The following is a 20,856-nucleotide window of genomic DNA, read 5'->3' as shown; positions in this document are numbered from 1 at the left end:
TTACAATTACATGGGCAGGATAATGCGTACATTTCTTACCAAGCATTGCAGCCTCCTCCTTTGTTTACCCTTCACATCCCTTCCCAGCCTCCTCCCTCCCCCAACCCCAATCCTTCTCCTTCCCCCCTCTTCCGCCCCCCCCCAATACAATTTTCTTAGTTATAATGGCAACTAAGTGAGAGACAAAGACAGGTACTGAGTCCTATACAGGCTCATTTTCTGGTGCGTAGAGGATACCTTTGGCTATGGCTTCACCTGGTACAAGGGCAAGAGAAGCATAAATCCCTTAATAGGTACCAGCACTTACCAAGGTCAGGTCACTCAGGGGGCTAGGTTTCAACATGAAATTTGAGAGAAGGCAAACATTCAGACATTTCGATCATAACAAAAGCTTTGTCATTTAGTGAAACTACAGTGACTGAGAACTGCACTCATAGTCTAACTGAAAGTGCTATTAAGAAAAATTAATAAACTTCCTTTAACTTTTATTAACATGTTAATAAAATGTTCTAATAGTATTGAGGAGATTGAGGAATTATTATGGCAACTACTTAGAATGATAAATACCTTTTGTCATTTATCTGAATCACATCTAAATGGTGCTTATCAATTTTCTTTTGGAATAATGTTTTATGATTCAATCTTAAAAATGTATGACCTTGTGACACTATATTCTCTAGCCTCTACATATGTACCACAGAAACACTATACCTTCAGGGTAAAGGTACTGATGTTAATTCAAAAAAACTGGTGGTGAATGACCAAGGAAATGGAGAAATAAAGAAGAAACATGTTTTCAGAAAGTAGAGTAAATCGGCTTTTACTACTGGTTGGAGCCAGAGCAATCCTTGGTAGACAAATGTATGCTATAGGTTGAATTGTTTTCATATTGGGCTCTAGATTATTTGATTTTTATTTTAAACCGTGCTTAATATATGGCTTGGAAAAATTAAGCCTGAGTAAATTTCTACATAAAAGCTCTTTATTATGCACATAACCAATAAGTTTTTGTTTGCCTTGAGACTGAAAGTCATTTTCTTTTTCCAATCGAATACTATGTAATTCCTATCTATTTGAGTCACATTATTAAAATTATTTTCTAAGTTATTTTCTTTGGGTCTGTTTTTTTATTTAAAAAATGAGGTCCAATTGCTATTTTCATTTTATGCTTTATTCATTCAGACTCATTTTTTCCATTTCATTCCTCTGAAGTCTTGTGTGCTTACATTGCCTAAAAGCCTGACACCCTTAGCTGTGTCAATGGAAGCTAGAATTCCTATAAGACTAGAATATTTCAGTCTGCAATTTTCCATTGTGAAAGTTTATTAAATACTGGTAGTTGCTTCCGACTGGTGGCTTGCTCCTGAAATTGTGTCTCAGTGAGATTCTGAATAGCAATGAGCTATGTCATTAACCTTAATCACGGAGATATGTCTACTGCATCTAAAAATAAATGTCTTGTTTGTAATGCAATATATGAATCATCAACTTGGAAATTACATTTTTCTTAACTCACCTAGTACTTTTGGAGTTTAGAGAGTCTAAAAATTAAAATTGTTCCTTTAAAAAATAAACTTCTAGGCTGGGAAGTTGGCTCAGTGGTAGAGTGCTTGCCTCACATGCATGAGGCCCTGGGTTCAATTCCTCAGCACCACATAAGAAGAAAAAGCTGGAAGAGGCACTGTGGCTCAAGTGATAGGGTGTTAGCCTTGAGCTGAAGAGAGGAGGGACAGAGCCCAGGCCCAGAGTTCAGCTCCCATGACCAACCAAAACGGATAAATAAATAAATAAATAAACTTCTCCTGTTAGCAATAACTAAAAGCAAATTTTTATTTAAAATTACTAATAATAGTATTTACATGCTAACTTACATCAGTGGAAAAAATAAGAAATATTCTTTTTTAACTTTTCTTCCCAGTCCTAGAGCTTGAACTCTGGGCTAATGCATCGTCCCTATCTTGTTTTGCTCATGGGTAGCCTTCTACAACTTGAGCTGCTGCTTCACTTGGGCTTTTCTATGATTAAGTGGAGATAAGAGTCCCACAGACTTCCTGCCCAAGCAGGCTTCAAACCATGATCCTTTGAGCTCAGCCTCCCGAAGTAGCTAGGATTGCAAGCATGAGTCACTGGCGCCCAACTATGAAGTATATATTTTCAAATTGTATTTACATGTATGCATTTTTATCCAAAAGAAGAAATTATTTTTAAAATCTAAAACAGGCTATGTCCAGAATAAAATCACAATACCAAATTCCTCACAAGTACTGATATTCCAAAGAAGAATACAGAAATAAAATAAACTCATTATATTACCATTTAATTTAAATGTCAACTGCTATAAGTTCCCTGATTAAAATCAGGGAGGAAAGGATGCTTGTGTAGGAAAGTGATGCAATTTCTATATTTCCAATATTCTTTAGAGTGGTGTTATATAAACAAGTAATGTATTTCATTCATTGGGATCTGTTCTAACAACTGGCAAAAGATTGAACTGAGAACCTTGAGCATGCTGGGCAAGAACTTTACTATGTGATTTATGTCCACAGACCTTTTGAGTTTATTTATTTTTTCGTAGGTCATGAGGCTTGAACTCAGTGAGTGGGCTGTATCCTTGAGACTCTGTGCTCAAAGCTAGCACTCTACCACTTGAACTACAGTGCCCATTCTGGCTTTTTCTGGCTTTTTAGTGGAGGTAAGAGTCTTAAAGGCTTTCCTACCCTGGTTGGCTTTGAACCACAATCCTCAGATGTCAGCCTCCTAAGTAGCTAGGGTTACTGGCATGAACCAGGCACCACAGGCACTTTGTCTGTGAAGCAGGTCTCTCCACTACTTTGCCAGAGCTGGCCTGAAACTCTCCACCCTGCCTTCACCTCTTGAGTAGTTGGGATTGTAGAAGCCTGTCATCATAAAATTCTAGTTTATATATAATTTCTATTGCAGATGTATATAAATTTATATGTATATAAATTTATAAATTCTAGTTTTATATATAGCTTTCTTTTTTTTCTTTTTGTTTTTTTGGGGTTGGACATGGTGCCTACGGGCTGTCCCTGAACTTCCTCACTCAAGGCTAGTGCTTTGCCACTTTGTGCATCAGCACCACTTATGGAATTCTGGTGGATAACTGGAAATAAGAGTCTCATGCAGGTTCCTGCCTGGGCTGGCTTCAAATGGTAATTCTAAATTTTTAAGTCACTAGATCATTGCTGTCTAATTATTTTCCTATGTCCATATATATCAGTGTGAATATGTTAGTATTTAGGCTTTAAAAGATTAACTTTAATGATGGTTACACAAATTTTTTGATTAGCATAATTTTCTCACAAATAACTTTACAACTTAAAAAGCTATTAGTTTTGAAATAGTCATATTTATTTGTAATATTTTTAGTATTCATGAGGAATTTCTGTCATATTACATTGTAATTGATTTGTTCACAAATTTTTAGTGATTTACAAATGGCAGTATTTATAGGAGCATTAACAGTGTCATATGTAACTTAAGAATTATCTCCCAGGTGTTAGGTTTTTAGAAAGAGATAGATGAGTAAGAACTGCACCAGCACGCACGTGGTATTCAGGTAAGGGGTAGGTTTATTCAGTAGACCTGCTGGGACCAGTCAAGGTTGGCACTCCACGTGGCTGGGAAAGGCCTGGGAATGAGAGAGAGAGAGCTGGGAAAGAGAGGAAAGAGCTAGAAAAGAGCAGAGAGAGGGGTAAGAACAGTAGCACTCACGTGGTATCCAGGTAAGGGGTAGGTTTATTCAGTAGACCTGCTGGGACCAGGCAAGGTTGGCACTCCACGTGGCTGGGAAAAAGAGGAAAGAGCTAGAGCAGAGAAAGAGCAGAGAGAGCTAGAAAAGAAGAGCAAGAGCAAGAGAGCATCTGGGCCTGGGCTAGGCCTTATGTAGGATATGGGCGGGGAAAGGTGTGGCCACATCAAATTCAGATGTGACCTCAGCGGATGCAGATGTGACCTCTTCCAGGTGTCCCAGTTGCCTAGGTAACGCAGGTACTGGGTGGAGACTTTGCTGCGAGGAGGGTGGAGTCTGCTTGCCATCCAAGGGCGGACCTTACACCAGGATTTGGTACAGGTGATTAGGAAGGCCCAATGAAACTCATATCATCATTTCCTGAATTAGTCATTTACTGGGCATGATCTTTCAGGATTTGTATCCCTTCTCTAACCAAAAGACTATCTGGATTAGATAGTCGAACATAATTCCCTTTTAGAAGTAAATTAAAGAGATTATATCACTAAATCAAACTTACAAAGTTTCATATTGCATAATAGGGAAAGTGTGTGTGTGTGTGTGTGTGTGTGTGTGTGTATCAGTCATTGGGCCTGAACTCAAGGCTTGGGAACTGTCCCTGAGCTTTTTAGCTGAAGGCTAGCACTCTATACTCTGCCATTTTGAGCCACAGTGCCACTTCTTGTTTTCTGGTGATCTAGACATCACTCTTGACTTTTCTGCCCAGGATGGCTTTAAACCACAATCCTCAGATCTCAGCCTCCTGAGGACTACAAGAGTAAGCCATTGGCAACTGAGAGTATAAATCTTAAGTAAATAAATCAATTTATATATTTTCAACTAAATATTGGAATAGATAACTGAATAAAACAAAGGACAAACTGAAAGTGGTGTACCAGTCATTTGAAAGAGAAGAGACTGGTCTTATTACACAAACATATAAAAATGTTAGCCGGATCCCTGTGGCTCACGCCTGTAATCCTAGCTATTCAGGAGGTTGAGATCTGAGGATCGTGGTGCAAAGCCAGCCTGGGCAGGAAAGTCCGTGAGACTCTTATCTCCAATAAACCACTAGAAAACTGGAAGTGGCGCTGTGGCTCAAGCAGTAGAGTGCTCGCTCTGAGCTGAAGAGCGCAAGGACAGTGCCCAAGCCCAGAGTTCAAGCCCCATGAACGACAAAAAACATATAAAATGTTACTTATGACCTTTGGGAGTATGACCTGTTGTTCTTTGAAATACTTTTTTTTGTACATTTTTTATTGTAAAAATGCTGCACAGAGGGATTACATTTACATGAGCAAGGTAATGAGTACATTTTCTATTGAGTATTGTTACCTCCTCCATTGTTTTTCCTCTACCATCCCTTTCCTCCCAATTCCACAACTACAAACACCCCTCCTCCACCACTCCAAAGTTGTAAAATTCGTTTCAAAATAGTGTTTTGTATATCTCATTATTACAATGGGTCAACCTGTATCCATATTCAAGTATTTTGTTTTTTATCCTCCCCTCCCTGAATTAAAGAACTGTATATACAAGATGCAGGGCACTGACATCAAATACAGTGAAAACAGGGGTTATACCTTGGAGGGAGGAACATACAAAAAAAAAAACAAAAAAATCACATAGTACATTATAAATATGTTAGAAACAATAGCAAGAATGAAAAAAAAAGATACTTGTGTCCCTATCTTGGGATTCATTTAGCTTAACATCATTTTATCTGGTCATATGTACATAGCTTTTGGCCTTTTCTGCTTGTCCTACACATGTACTAGTTATTGCAAATAAGGGAAACCATGGGACCTATGTTTCTTTGGGCCTGGCTTACTTCACTTAATATAATTTTTCCAAGTCTTTCCATATCATAAAAAATGGAGCAATGTCATTCTTTCTGATGAAAGCGTAGAATTCCATCATCTATCTATCTGTGGATAGATAGATAGATAGATACACACATTTCTTGATCCACTCATCTACTGAGGGGTTTCTGGGTTGATTCCATATCTTAGCTATGGTAAATAATGTTGCCATAAACATAGTTGTGCTGGTAGCTTGGTATGGCCTTGTTTATGAACTTTTGGGTAAATGCCCAAAAGAGAGATTGCTGGGTCATAGGGGAGTTCTATGCGGAGTTTTTGAGGAACCTCCCTACTGCTTTCCAAAGTGGCTGAGCAAGTTTACACTCCTACCAACAATACAGTTGGGTTCCCTTCTGGCCACATCCCCTCCAGCATCTGTTGTTATTAGAATTCTTGATTATAGCCATTCTAATTGGGGTGAGATGGAATCTCAATGTTGTTTTGATTTGCATTTCTTTTATGGTTAGAGAGGTTGAGCATTTCTTCATGTGTCTATTGGCCATTCTTATTTCCTCTTGGTACTGGCACAAGAACAAATCTGAGGACAAATGGGATAGAACTGAAAACCCAGAAATTAACCCACCAACCTATAGCCACCTAATCTTTGATAAGGGAGGTAAAATAAATAGAATGGAAGAAATACAGCCTCTTCAGTAAATGGTGCTGGAAAAATTGGTTACTCACCTGTAGAAAACTAAAGTTAGATCCTTATATATCACCCTGCACCAGAATCAAGTCCAAGTAGATCAAAGACCTCAGAGCCAAAGTGGACACCCTCCACACATTACAGAAATGAATAGGAGAAATCCTAGATCTCCTTGGCACAGGCTGAAATTTTCTTAATAGAGACCTAGAAACACAACAAATCAAAGAAAGATTGGACAAATGGGATTGCATGAAGCTGCAGAGCTTCTGCATGGCAAAGGACATAACTAGCAAGATCAATAGAAAGCCCACAGATTGGGAGAAGATCTTCACTAGCCATACAACAGACAAGGGTCTCATATCTAAAATATACTTGGAACTCAAAAACTTAAATCCTGCAACAACAAATCCTCAAAGAAACAACTGCCCAATAAATAAGTGGGCTAAAGACTTATGATAGGAAATGTACTCATTACCTTGCTCATGTAACTGTAACTCTTCTGCACAGTGTTTTCACAATAAAGAACTTATTTTAAAAAGACTTAATGAAATAGTTTTATTTAAAAAAATTTTATTGTCTTTAAGTAGCCATACAAAGGGGGTGCCATATAAAAAGGCACTTTGATCAATGTCCCATTTTAAATTTTATTCTATAAATTGTTTTTCTTTGTTGTTGTTTTTAATGTGCTGTGTGAAGTTATTTCTTGGCTTTCATTTATTTTTCCTTTTGGTTAGTCCCTGTTGTCAGTGTTTTTGATTTTGGTGTACTGTGTCTTGCATATATGTTTGTCTGATTTGGCATGGTGGGACCAAGGACAAAGGGTGAACCGCAACAATGATATTAACAAGACACTATGGTAGAAATGAACTTTGCAACTTGGGGGAGGTAGGGGGGAGATAAAGCAGGAGAAAAGGAGGGAAGAGGTAGCACTGTTAGGAAAGAAATTTACTCATTACCTTACTTGTGTAACTGTAACCCTTCTGTACAACACCTTTACAATATTAAATTGAAACAAAAAAACAGAAAATCTTTCTTCATTTTTTATAGTTATTCCTAGCCATATGTGACGCCATCTAATGAGGCTACAGTCCTAAAAGTTGAGTGTCAGGGAAATATGAACTCATGTTTTCTGACTTCTTTTATTTCATTGACTTTTGTAAATTCACCATACCACTCTCCAGCAGTGGCAAGGTACTAATGAGAATCAATTCATTATGCATACACAGTTTATAATACCTGTCCTTTTCAAAAGTATATTAATTCAGTCTTTGGTAGAAATTTCACAGATGTATAAAGAGTGAAAGAATATTCTTCACCAATAGCACAGTGTAATCATGGTGCAGAAGTGTACATGTGTAACACAGCTGATTGCTTCAGAATGTGTAGAACTATAAACATACATTAACTTTGGAATGATATATGACTCAATCATACTTAACTCTTCTTTTCACCAAAGTATGCTTATCTACACACAGAATTAAAATATACATATATTACCAGGTACCCGTGGTTCATGCTTGTAATCCTAGCTATTCCAGAGGCTGAGATGAGTATCATGGTTTGAAGACAGCCCAGGCAAGGGAAGTCTGTAAGACTCTTATGTCTAATTAAAAAGCTGGTAGTGGAGCTGTGGCTTAAGTGGTAGGGCACTAATCCCAAGAACAAAAGCTCAAGGACAGCTTCTAGGTTCTAGTTTAAATCCCAGTACCAGCAAACACAAACACACACACACACACACACACACACACACACACACATATTATGTGTGTATGTGTACATAGTATGTATAGTACACACACACATGTACACTAAATCTCTCTTTTGTGTTTCCTTTTATAGCTATACATTATGGAAGACATACACTAAAATTTCAACGTGTTATGTATTTTATGATTTTTTGGAAAATATCAATAAATATTGTGCAAATTTTATTTAAACATGAGTTTCTAATATTGCAAATAAAAACCCTATATTATACTCTCTATCACAAATGTGATCAATTCAACTTCAGACAATATACTTCTCTGGAAATAGTCCACAGGTAAATAGAGAGCTGGAAGTCATTTTTTTATTTGTGCATATGTCGGAGAGGGGTTTTAGGATCATTTTTGTATGATTTTATTTTATTTTATGCACTATTTGACCATAACACTTATCTTATTCAAAATTTGCTTTTCTTTTTAGAAAAAATGTTTTATTTAATGACTGCATTTTAGTTATGGAAACAGCTTTGTGTATATGTCTGTATGCATGTGTGTTCCCAACTTGGAGCTTGAACTCGGGGCTTTGGCTCTGTTTCTGAGATTTTTGCTCTACCAATTGAACCACAGCTACACTTCAGATTTTTTTTCAGGATATCAGTGGATATAAGAGTCTCAATGATTTTCCTGCCCAGGCTGACTTTGAGCCACAGTTCTCAGGTCTTAGGCTCTTGAGTAGCTAGGGTTACAAACACAAGGCTCTAGCACCCAGCAGAAGCAATTTCTGTATGATTTGTTGTATAGCCTGTTGCATGTGTTTGAGAAAGGTATTAGAACTGACCTTTGAATAGCTTTAGCATAGAACTGTCAATGATATTTAGATAAGAAAGTGATTATGTAGCAATAGGATAAAACATGATAGTCTAGGTTTTGTCTATATTTTGAAGATTTAAAGCATATATTTAATTAAAATGTATTCTAATATCTTTAAACAATTCCTCATTATCTTATGTGTCTATTTGTCACTAAATGCCATTAATCTTCCCCATATTTCTTTTGCACTTGATTGGTAAATACCAGGACAGCAAATGATAATGTCAAAAATAAATACTTTCAAAGTATTTTTTATCAATTTTTGTATCCTTCTAATGCCCAATGGTGGATGTATTTATGCAGACTAGATTTTAGATGAGTGAGTTACTCCAGAGATGATAAAAAATGATAGACAATAGGCAGAAAGATTAAAGGACCTATAAGCCATTCAACTTGATCTTTCAAGGGTAAGATTTAATAGGATTTAGGAAATTCACACAGCTCTGCAAGCATTATCATAATCAACTTGTGAACATATTTGTTACCCTCAAAATAAATTCTGTAACTATTAGCAAACCTTCTACATTATTACCTTTTCCATTAGAAATTCTCTATTTGGAGTAACTTTCAAGGCATTTCACTGTATGGTATTTTCTGAATTTGGTAGATACTGCTAGAGATATCAGCAATTTTAATCTGCCAATCTTTTCATGATACATAAAATATGTTTTCACAACTAAAATAACTTACAATTACCTAATTTTTATCACTAAACATGACAAAAATAATCATTTTTCTTTAAATGATCTTGAAGCCTCTCTACAGTAGTGATATACATATCTAATTGTGAAGATGAGTTTAACTAAAGTTAAAATATGCTACTTGAAATAAATGTTATTTACTACTGAGTATGATTTATCAGCATAATTAGCAACATTCCTTATATTAATTTTTCTTACCAGAACACACGAGAACAAGAAATCAAAGAAGTATCTAGTCAATGGAGAAAAGAAAATCAGAAAAACAAAACCAAACAAAAACAAAACTGTTTCCTATGCAAAAGTCACACTATCCTTCTAATGTCTGAAATTTATTATTACAGGTTGGAAAAACTTAATATTTTCTCACATCATCCAGAGATTGCTGTCGTAGGGTAAAATTCCTAATGTAATATTAAGTAACTGCTTCCCAAGATGGAGCAGGAGGAGGGGGCGTGGTGGCAGGGGGGATTGAGACATTCTGTAATTCTGGGTGTTTTGTATTAATGTGTCTGGTTGTAATATGGTTAGTATTGATAACGACAGTCCCTTTGCAGAGTCATGTGCGCAAAGCAAGGTTCCCAGTACTAAAAAGAGTTCTACACCTATAGAGCCCTCATTCCATAGGAGTCTGGGTGACTCCTTCTATATCTTTTAAGTGGTCTAACTCAATTGTAGTCTGGGTTATTATTATTATTATTTGCCAGCAATAGGGCTTGAACTCTGGGCTTGGGCTCTGTCCCTCAGCTCTTCAACTCAAGGCCAGCATAGTACCACTTGAGCCACAGCACCACTTTGGGCTTTTTTCTGCTTATGTAGTGGTGAAGAATCAAACCCAGGGTCTCATGCAAGCCAAGCAAGCCTACCACTGAGCCAGCTTCCCAGCCCCTGGGTTATTCTAAAGACGAAATCACCCATTTAAAGTTTATTAGGAATTACAAATCATGTATACAATACACAAATACATTTACCAACATTGCAGTACTAAGGATTGTTTTCCAGATATTTTTTCAAAGTCGTATGAAATTATAAATGCATACTTTGAGGCATTAAATTGTTTTTCAATATCAAGAATCCCCGAATTGCTTTGGTTTAAGTATTTTAGGATTATTATAGAAGCTTTGCACCTAGCCTCTGAAATGGATAATAAGTCTACAAGGTAATGTTTGTGAAGTCAGCCGGTACCAGAATCTGCACTCTGCAGTACAGATGCTGAGATTCTGGGGATAATAGACTTCTCAGTGATGAAAAAAATCCAAACTTTGATTTAAGACACAGTGGTCCACAGACAAGAATCTTTGTTTTTAAATTTTCCAGGAAATTAACAAAGAAAGAATTGTATGTTGTACAATTGTCTGATTTTCAAATAATTCCCATTAATGCATTTTTCCCATTAATGCAATATTTAAAGTATATATTTTTTCACAAAAATATAAAAATTCTACATGTTAGGTTTGCCTTGAAATATTGGTACACCATGAGAGTTATATATCCTTCCATTTGAAGAAAAATTATTTTGGAAAAGAAATCTTTTTCCTGGAGTTATATCAGGTCTTAATTTTGAAAGTGTTTTCCTTTAAGATCACATCAGTGTATTTTCTAACCCAAAACATTTACCATATATTTTGAAGAAGAATATTTTGTACTTTTCTAGATACCTATAAAACCAAAATACTAGCATGGGTGATAAAGAGTAACTAACACCTTCAAGGAGAGGAAATATAAATGATAACTACAAAGATTACCGTTTTCTGTAGACTGGATATAGAAACTATATTACAATGAAATTTTACAATGACTAGACAATGACAAACCAAAATACAGACAGATTAGAGAAACAGAAGCCTCAACTCAGAACAGCTAATGGAATTGTAATCTATACAATCACCTCAAGAAATAATTTCAAATAATAAAAGTAAACATGTATGCAACTTATGTGTGCAACTTAATGACCAGTTGTGAGATTTGTCATGTAAAAATGGGAAGTATTTCAGGCATATATTAACACGAAAATAGAAAATTTTAGAGTGTATGCACATTGCACATAAAACAAAAATGGGTGGATGCAAACCACCTATAAATAAAAACAATCTTGTGATATTATATTGAAGAAAAAGATGAAAATATATTATTTTAGAAAGATCAGAAACAAATGAAAGTAATATATATATATATATACATATATATGCACACATAAACTTAGTAATGTTGTAAAAACCAGCAAGAGGATAAACAATAATTTCACAATAGTTTTTCCTTGTAAGGGATTTGAGAAAGATTAGTCAGTGAGAATGCATAGTTATCTTATAATTCTTGAGTTATATATAAATATATATATTTTAATTTTATTGTGAAGGTGATATACAGAGGTGCTACAATTACATAAGTAAGGTAATGAGTATATTTCTTGCCAAATACTGTTACCCCCGCCCTCATTTTCTCCCACTTTCCCTCCACCTCAACTTCCCACCCTTGCCAAAGTTGAAAAGTTCATTCCCAACATCTTGACTTGTGAGTATTGCTGTTGCATTGGTTCATCCTTTGTCCTTTGTCTCACAATTTTATTATTCCTCTTTCTTTGTCAAATCATAAAAACATATTTATAAGACACAGGGCATTTTATATAGGTTTCCTCTATTAATTATTGTATAAGTATATGTAAACTATATTATGATGCTATTTAGAGATTCTTAAATATTGGATCTCTATGATTAATTTTTGAAATATTATTGTTTTCAATATCTAATTTTTTGTAATTTTCATTGTATGTAACATTGATATCAAATATTCCCATAGTAAGTTTATTGCTTTTATTTAAGGAAAATATGATTTCTGTCTGGTTATACTTGAGAAATTTATAATAAATAGAATTTCTTTATCATTAAGTAGTCAGTTTCTTGCGGCTTTGATACAGTACAAACTATTTACATTGCACTAGGCAACGGATTTGAATAAAATCTATAAATCAAAGAACACATCAAAAAATCAAAATACTTACATTTAAAATTATGCTTTATGCTTTAATAAATTTGAAATTGTATAACTTTAGAAAGTTTGTGTGTATATATACATGTATATATTTATATATATATATATATATATTTTTTTTTTTTTTTTTTTTTTGGTTGGTTGTAGGGCTTGAACTCTGGGCTTGGGCCCTGTCACTCAGCTCGTCAGCTCAAGGCAAGTGATCTACCACGAGCCACAGTGCCACTTCCAATGTGTATATTTTAATAACCAGAAAATATATGATAATTTCTAATTTGCATTTTGGCAGGGCTCGTATGATTTTTTTTACTTTTATAATGGTACCATGTATTTTTGACAGTTTACTTAATGATATGTTAACTTTGAATCTAAGTTCTTTAAAACTCCCTTTCCAATATGTTCAGCCATTGTGGAATATTTTGCCAACCAGTCAAGCTTTCTTTTATTTGCCTTTGTCAATATGTTAAATACATTAGGAAAATGCAGAGATGCTAATATTTGTCCTTCATTATTTCCTGTCAATTTTTTCTCATTTTTCAACTTCTTTAATCATTATGAAAATATATCTATTTTTATAAAATGTTTCATCCCAATGTAGATTTTATAGTGTCATTGAAAATACAGAAAAAGACTTTTATGTTAGTGTTTTTTGTTGACTCTCAAATGTTATTCAGTAGAATGAAAACGTATTTACTACTGCTGTAAACATTAAGTGAAATAGTGTTTTACAAATATATAAGGTGTAAATACAAACTAAAGAATATCCTTAAAACTGTTGTACAATTTTAGGTCCTGAAAAATGATGATAATTTCCTAAGGAATAATATATAAAAAGGAAATTTCTGAAGTTCTATTAATCACCATGGTGATATCTCCTATATTTTAATTATAGCCTTCACAACATTTTAAATGAAATAAATAAAATATATTATTAAATGTCATGTCCAAAGCGATTTCATTTTTCACATTTATCCATAAAATTATGACAGTGTTCTTCTGAAACCATGAGCAAGGGATATTTAGCTTCTTCATATATAGCATAATAGATAGACAATGCAATTGCTTCATTTACCTATTGCAAAATAGTCAATTGCATCATAATTAGTGACTTAAAAATCCATGATTTCTTTTATATAACTTTACGTATCGAAGTGCTTTAGAGCTCAGTCACAGTTTATCAGGCTTCTTGATGAGTTTCTCATAGGCTGCTGTCAAGCATCCCAGGGAGCAGTCACCAGGAGGCTTGAACTGGGGAAAAATCAATTTCATCCTCACTTGGTTGGCTTCTGTGTCTCATGGAAATTTTCCATTCATTGGGTCAATTCTTTGTGTCTTAGTCCTCTCAAACTACTGTGACAAGTTACTATGAAGTTATTCTTTTAAAAAAACAATGGAAAATATTTCTCTTTAATTGTATAGTTTGGGAAGTACACAATCAAGGTGTCAGGAGATTCTGTGTAAGGTAAGATGCTCACTGTCTGTCCTTGCTGGATCTTCACTGGATGAAAAAGACAAAGAAACTCTCTGAGGCTTCTTTAAAAGGGCACTTATCCAACATCAAATTCAATTTCTCCTCAGAAGCCTATCTTCTAGCACAATCTGCTTGGTCATTAAGAGTTAATATTGGAATTTTGCAGGGAATGCGTACTTGAAAACCATAGCACCTTGCAAGTCAGTTGCGGAAGATAGCTCTCACATTCTTGCTATGCTTGCTTCTTTGTGGTGAACATTAGCACATAGAAGCTGGCTTCATCAGAGCTAGTGAGAGGTCAAGCAAGAATGTGAGCCTGGGAAAATTCATGCAATCTAAAGTTGGAACTGACACCCACCACTTTTATCACATTTCATTTGTTAGAAGAAAGTCACAACTTCTAGCCCAAATATAACAGAATTATTGGGAGTCACTTATTGGGAGTCATTTGAGTGGATAATAGAATAGCAAATTTATTTCTAATTCCAAATAAAGTTCAGGTTTCAGTTTTACTAGAAATTCATCTTACGGTCTTCAAATATACAGCTATAAAAGATTTTTTATTACTCTTTATAACTACATAAAGACTTTTTAGGTATTTATTCTGTAATCAGATTTAAATTAGACATTACCTAGAAATAAAACCATAGATTCAAAGTTATTTCAACAATTTGGGGATATACTCCATTTTCTTTTTGAATATTTCTTTTTTTTAATTGTGAAAATACTTTACAGAGGGGTTACAATTACATGGGCAAGATATTGAGTGCATTTCTTATCAAGCATTGTAGCCTCCTCCTTTGTTTCCCCTTTCCATCCCTTCCCATCCTCCCCCCCAATCCTCCCCGCACTCCCTCCCTCCCCCCACCAAAGTTGTAAAATTAGTTTTCTACATAACGACTTGTACATCTCATTGTTGCAATGGGTCCACCTGTATCCCTATTTAAACAATTTGTTTTCCCCTTTCCCCTCCACAAATTATACCGACATCCAATACAGTGAAAGCAGGGTTATACTGTGGAGGAGGGACATACAAAGCAGCAAAAAATAATCTTATAAATGTGTTTGAAACAATCGCATGAAAGAAAAAAAACATTTGAATACATATCTTAGGGTTCGTTTCCCTAACATCACCTTATCTGACCTTTTCTGCTTGACCCAGACATATACTAGATATTGCAAATAAGGGAAACCATGGGACCTAAGTTTCTTTGGGCCTGTCTTACTTCACTTAATATAATTTTTTCCAAGCCTTTCCATTTCCTAGAAGATGGGGCAATGTCATTCTTTCTGATGGAGGCATAGAATTCCATTGAAGAGGAAAGAAGGATGGCCAATAGACACATGAAGAAATGCTCAACCTCCCTAGCCATCAAAGAAATGCAAATCAAAACAACATTGAGATACCATCTCACTCTAGTTAGAATGGCTAAAATCAAGAACTCTAATAACAACAGATGCTGGAGGGGATGTGACAGAAGGGAACCTTATTGCATTGTTGGTGGGAGTGTAAACTTGTTCAACTACTTTGGAAAGTAGTATGGAGGTTCCTCAAAAGACTCCACATAGAGCTCCCTTATAACACAGCAATCCTACTTTTGGGCATTTACCCTAATGATTACAAACAAGACCATACAAAAGCTACCAGCACAACTATTGTTTATTGCAGCATTATTTACCATATCTAAGATATGGAACCAACCCAGATGCCTCTCAGTAGATGAATGGATCAAGAAAATGTGGTATATATACACAATGGAATTCTTTTTTAATATTTCTGTTGAGAGTTGTCATTAGTAAGTTCCATTAATTTATTTCAGGTTGCATTGTTGTAAACATGTGTTCTTTCTGATATTTCTACCATTATTTATAATGTTGCTTTGTGTTCAGCGTTCCTTAACCACAGGAACTCTGTGATTCCTTCACCCTTTGGAACACAGATGGATATTAACAGATGAATATTCCACTCATAATTCTGAAGAGCCTCAGGGAAAAGATACTAATTAGGGCTCTGTCAGTAAAACATAATTCCAGGGTCAACATCATGCATAGGCTCTGGTTTACACTCTGGCTATTAATGTGTTCATTAAGAACTTAAGAAAACTTAGATCGTCAAGGAACAAAATGGTTCCTGAGAATCTGATTGGTGTATAGGAAAAATTTCTAAGAATCCTGAGAGCATTTTTTCCATATCACACAGATTATCACCAAGAATAAACTTGCATGGCCAACTGTGTATGTATAATTTTTATATGTTGGGACGAAACTCAACAGAATTATAAATGTTCTGCAATGTATTTAGGAGAATTATCTTGCTGGATGTAACTATATATATATATATATATCATATATATATATATGATATGTGAATATAGAAACCATATATATTACAGCATAAAAGCAAAACAAAAATATACATATCATATAACTGTTAATTCATCTATAAATGGAACTCAGAATTACCTAATTCATTCTCGTTTCAAACTTATACATACTAGAAGTCATTTAAAACACAGAAGTATGTATAATCTTTTATTCAAAGCAAAACTGAACCCTAGTTAATAAAGTGACATCATATGCTAGTTAGATTTCACAATACATATATATATATATATATATACATATATATATATTTATGGGGGGAGTGAAAGAGAGACAGAGAAAGAGGGCACATTGGCCTACACATATATAGAAACTAAAGTGCTTGCAATACATTTTCTGCAAACTGGGACACAGGAAAGCCAGTTCTACAGCTTGTATATTCAAGTACATGAAAACCAATAGTACAGATCTAATCTGAATGGTTTGAGAACCAAAAGATTTAGCAATAGGAGTATTAGCTCAAAAAACTAGACTGAAAGCAAATTCATCCTCCCTCTTCCTTGCCTTTTCAAGCCCTCAGGGACTGGATGATTTCTATCCACACTGAGGAGGAACATCTGCTTTATTCAGTCAACCAATTCAAATGCTAATCTCTTCCAGAGACACCTTCACAAAAATATCCATAAATAATATTTAACCAGATAGCTTGGCTTTCTTTGCTCTAGTCAAACTTGCACATAAAATTTAATCACCTCACTGTTGAAAAAGAGTTTAATTCATCTTCTCTTGAATCAGGATGCTACCAGTAACTTGCTTGATCAATAGTAGGTAGAAAAGACCTTTTGACATTTCTGTGGCTCAGTCCTAAGAATCCTTAAAGTTGTGCTTTTTCTTTCTTTTTGAGCAGCTCACTCCTCAAAAGCAACCATTACATTGATTTACCTTGGAAGATTAACCTTTACAGACATAAGGATGCCATCCATGATACAGAAACCACTGTGGAAGGGAGTTAACTATCACAGTGCTTTGAGAAATGCCCTGTGTACCATTCTTGATTTCCAGATCCACAGCAGTTAAAGAAATTTTTTAGATGATTGTTTATGTATGTTTGTTGTGAAACAATAGATTCATTCAAGTTTAAGTTCAAGAAAATGGAGTACTTTCATTTCAAAACATTCATTCCTTAAACATAGTGTATAGTTACATATGATTCCTCTTGTTTTTAATTATTTTCTAGCATGCAGATTTCTAGACCTCGAGTATTATCTCTTCATTAAAGAATTACTTAAATATTCTTCCATCTTTGTTGACTTCTTTGCCAACAGAATTAATTGTTCAATTATTAGTTTTAGTATTGCTGAATATTAAACTGCTTTATTTCACAAGTTATGATGTGTTAGTAATTTTAGTCTTGCATTTTTTGTATGAATTTGCTTTCAAGTGGGAGAAAGACGTGCACCACGAAGGCATAACCAGTTGGTGTAATATTAGGAATATACTAGATTTTCCATATTATTTACTGAATACATTAAGATAGCACATATTTTAAAACCATGGAGATATTATGTTCAAAGAATGTATGTAAAACAATTATTATAATGCATAAACTAGATGAAGCTGGTTCCCGATAGGGCACAGATGGTTCTTTTCATTTTTTGAAAATTAATTTTGAGCACATTAGTCTGTGACTTGTAGCAATGGAAGAATTTGCTAGAAGTTTACTATATTCATTAAGTTTTAATTAGTGAAATGTACCAGCATTGTCGGTGTTTCTTTGGTATTATTGAATGTGTATGCCACCATTGTCATTTTTTATCAACTGTCAATCAAAAATATGTCTTTATGCCTTCCATCTACAGTCCATTGTAACTACTATTTGTGATTGGTACAGTTTAAAATTTTCATTGTAGTATAAATGGAATACTAATGTTTGTCATAGTTTATGATGTGCTTCTTTTTGTAGTGTAATGCTTTCTGGATTTATCACACTGTGCATTTATATAAGTTTGTGGTTGAATAGTATTTTATTCTATTAATATTCTTCAAAAATTTTTACTTAGTCACTAACTTAGACAGTTAGCTTGTATAACTTACTTGGAACTTGATATAACTTGGCTGTGAAATGTTCCTCCAAAAGTCATGTAACTGGTAGATAGAGAAAATTCTAAGAAGTCTAAATGATGTTCAGAGGCAATGCTGTGACATCATCTGGCAACTAAAGGATATCATCTAATGATGTTGTCATCTAATTGACCAACTTTTCCCATGCCGATTCCCGGCAAAACTGCTAGCAAAGTGCTGAGAACAGATTAGGGTTGAATTCATCAACATCCCATGAAATTCCCCTAACTGAGAAATGGGGATCCCATAAACGGTGTATAGAGAAGAGGCAGGTTGCATAGCCTAACGCATGAGCTCCATCACAAATCTAGGTACTCCCAGATGGTGAGGGATTCTACAATGTACTCAGAGGCCCTGACATGGAATCACAGTTGCATGGACCATAATGCAACAGAGCTATCTTAAACAGTCAATCAGGCTGGGTATTAAACCCAGCCCCAGCTAGATTGTAACAATGAGTATGTTACGAGCGTGATGGAAAACAACAGGTGTACACTACAACAGACTGAGATTTAGGAACTTGGGAGGAGAAGCTACACATTTACTGAGCACTATGTGAGACCAGGATGTTAAAGGCTGAAGATAATATTCAGATCACCAATTTTTATCATCTTTTGCTGAAAAACATGTCAATTCAAGTCTCTAGAGTGACACCTACTGGCTGAAATAACGAATATAACAACAAGCCAGGAAACCAATGAAAACTAAGATTTTGTTTTCTGAGTTTCATTTCATCACTATCTGGAATTTTTTTGTTTGTAATATTTTATTTTTAATTTGTAAAATTTTTACTGTAAAGGTGATATACATAGGGGTTACAGTTACGTAAGTCAGGTAATGAGTACATTTCTTGTTGAATAGTGTCACCTTTTCTCTCGTTTTCTCCGTTTTTTCCTTCCGGACACTTCCGCCTCCACAAATTGTATAGCTCATTTCAACATAGTGTCTAATGAGTTCACTAGACATTCACACATTCACACCGTAAGACCAAAGGAGTGTATTCTTAGAAAGGATCACAGAGGCTCAATAGCTATGGGCATATGCTCATATAAAATGATGCTTACCGAAATTAACTTCAAGAAATAGAAACAAGGGGCTCTTTTTTAAAAATTTACTTATGCTTTGTTTCTTTCTGCTTTCCCCTTCTGTTGCTGTTTTTGATTTCTTTATATTTTGCCTTGAATTAAAATTCATTATTTTCTATTTTGATTGATTTGTTTTCTTTTATAATTTTGTATATCTTATTTTGGTAATTTGGGAATCTTCAATTTCTTTCTTTCTTTTTTTAAGTTTTATCCTCTTCTTCCTTTACTCTGCAGACATTATGGATGAGTTATAACATATGTCTTTCAATATGACAGCTTTAACTACATTAACTACAATACCTATTTTCATTCCCCATTTATACTTTCCTTCTTTCTACAATTACAATTGTTCTCTCATTCATAGGTTTTTTTTTTCTATTAATATATCCCCATTCACAATTCTTCTTACTTATAAATACCCTTTCTTGGTTATTAGATTGTTTGGTTATTTTTGCCTTTTGTTTTTTGTTGTTGGTTTTTTTTTTGTTCTTTTGAGTGTGTCAGTTCTCTGAATTAGTTTTCTGTATGTCTTTTCCAATAGTATATTAACTAGATTTTTATACTAACTAAAATCACTTCTCTCATTAATCATGTCTTTAAGCTTATTCACCATTCCTCCTGCCTAAAAATCCATATATCTTTTCTTTATTCCTCATAGTATTCCACTTAATTTCCTACTAATAAACATTTTTATTATCTAAGGTCTTCCTAGATCAAGAAGAATACTCTTTACTTCCTTAATCATAAAAAGATAGCACTGCAAAATGGTGACTGGTCTTCATGACAGATTTCATAATCTCCCAGTTTTTATAGTCAAATTTCCTCACTTTGATGGTAATAGAAGACTTCATCTAGTATCTGGAGCATTGAGGTTAAATTTTGTACTATGGGCTATTTCCCCAGTCTATAACAATAAAATATGCCACAACTCAACCAAGAACTCAGAAGTAATTTATGCCTTTGAAAATATTGATTCTTCTGAGATCTAGTGAAGATGATACAATAAATGCTTCTAATCTGTCTAATTATTCTAGATATATATTCAGGAAGTTTTTGAAAAGTAGTGTAATGTTTTTCATAGTTGTATATTGTGCAGCACACTTTTCTACAAATGTATATTTAAAAGTTAATTATAAGAACCTCTGGTTGACTTATTATAGGTTGAGCATTTTTAATCTAAAAACTAACATTTTAAATGCTTCAGAATCTAAAATTCTTTGAGCAACAACATGACACCAAAATGAAAAATTTTATACATGTTTTCATGCGAAAAATCAAAGTCAAAGTGGACAAACTATTAATATATAAAATTATCTTTGGTTTGTGTGTGTATGTAGAC

This window comes from Dipodomys ordii, unplaced genomic scaffold (assembly GCF_000151885.1).
Source record: "Dipodomys ordii isolate 6190 unplaced genomic scaffold, Dord_2.0 Scaffold17, whole genome shotgun sequence".
Classification (NCBI taxonomy): Eukaryota; Metazoa; Chordata; class Mammalia; order Rodentia; family Heteromyidae; genus Dipodomys; species Dipodomys ordii.
The sequence above is the reverse complement of the archived record's forward strand: the minus strand, read 5'-3'. Positions refer to the sequence as shown.